This window comes from Odocoileus virginianus, chromosome 3 (genome assembly GCF_023699985.2).
Source record: "Odocoileus virginianus isolate 20LAN1187 ecotype Illinois chromosome 3, Ovbor_1.2, whole genome shotgun sequence".
NCBI classification, from domain to species: Eukaryota; Metazoa; Chordata; class Mammalia; order Artiodactyla; family Cervidae; genus Odocoileus; species Odocoileus virginianus.
In genome coordinates this window covers 53995468-53996484 of record NC_069676.1, presented here as the reverse complement: position 1 = coordinate 53996484, position 1017 = coordinate 53995468, and the positions used below count along the sequence as shown (strand labels likewise).

Genomic DNA, 1017 nt, shown 5'->3' with positions numbered 1-1017 from the left:
CACCCAAGAGTCAGAATGCCTGTTCTCAGTATCTTTACCAACCGTAGACCTACTCATAAGCTCCAGATTGTTTGCGGCACTTTTTTTAATCCTTAGAATACAGCCCACTAAAGGTAACAAGGTCTGTTAAAAAACCTTTAAACTTTGAAATAGATTCATTTGTCTCTCTTTATACTCAATGTTAGGGTTCTGCTAATATATTGATTTAATTTTTGTGATAGTGAGCTTTTTAACTTTTTCCATTTTTATTAACATATAACTGATATATAACATTTGAAAGTTTAAGGTATACAGCATAATGATTTGGTATATGTATATACTGTGATATGATTACCACAGTAAACAATTAATATCTGTAACAAAACTACAGAATGCTTTACAAGTTTGCATGTCATCCTTGTGCAGGGGCCATGCTAATCTTCTCTGCATTATTTCAATTTTAGTATGTGTGCCACCGAAGTGAGCACTAATTTAATTATTTTGCATATGTAAAACAGCAGCATGGTTCAAAAGTCAAAACTATATTAAAATGTAACTCAAAGAAGTTTTCTTCAACCCTGTACATAGCCAATTTTATTAGTTTCTTGTTTATCCTTTAATTGCAAAAATAATCAAATGTATATGTACACACACAACACATATATCCTCATTTTGCCTTCTATTCAAATGGCAGCACACTGTATACACTCCTCTCTGCACCTTATTTTTTTCATTTCACATTGTTTTATGTTATACACATGCAAGTGTTTTATCGTACTTGTATCTCACTTATTTGCTCTCTCAAATGTATTTGGTATTTCACTTCAGTTTAATTGCTCAGTTGTGTCCAACTCTTTTCGACCCCATGGACTGCAGCACGCCAGGCTTCCCTGTCCATCACCAACTCATGGAGCTTGCTCAAACTCATGTCCATCGACTCGATGATGTCATCCAACCATCTCATCCTCTGTCGTCCCCTTCTCCTCATGCCTTCAATCTTTCCCCGCATCAGGGTCTTTTCCAATGAGTCAGTTCTTC

General features: G+C 35.4%; 1 non-coding gene across 1 annotated transcript; it reads right to left on the bottom strand.

Moving 5' to 3' along the window:
• Positions 1 to 360: 360 nt before the first annotated feature.
• Positions 361 to 467, bottom strand: LOC139034512 (U6 spliceosomal RNA). Its single transcript, XR_011487058.1, has one exon. It is a non-coding gene; the product is annotated as a U6 spliceosomal RNA (small nuclear RNA).
• Between the last annotated feature and the right edge of the window lie 550 nt (positions 468 to 1017).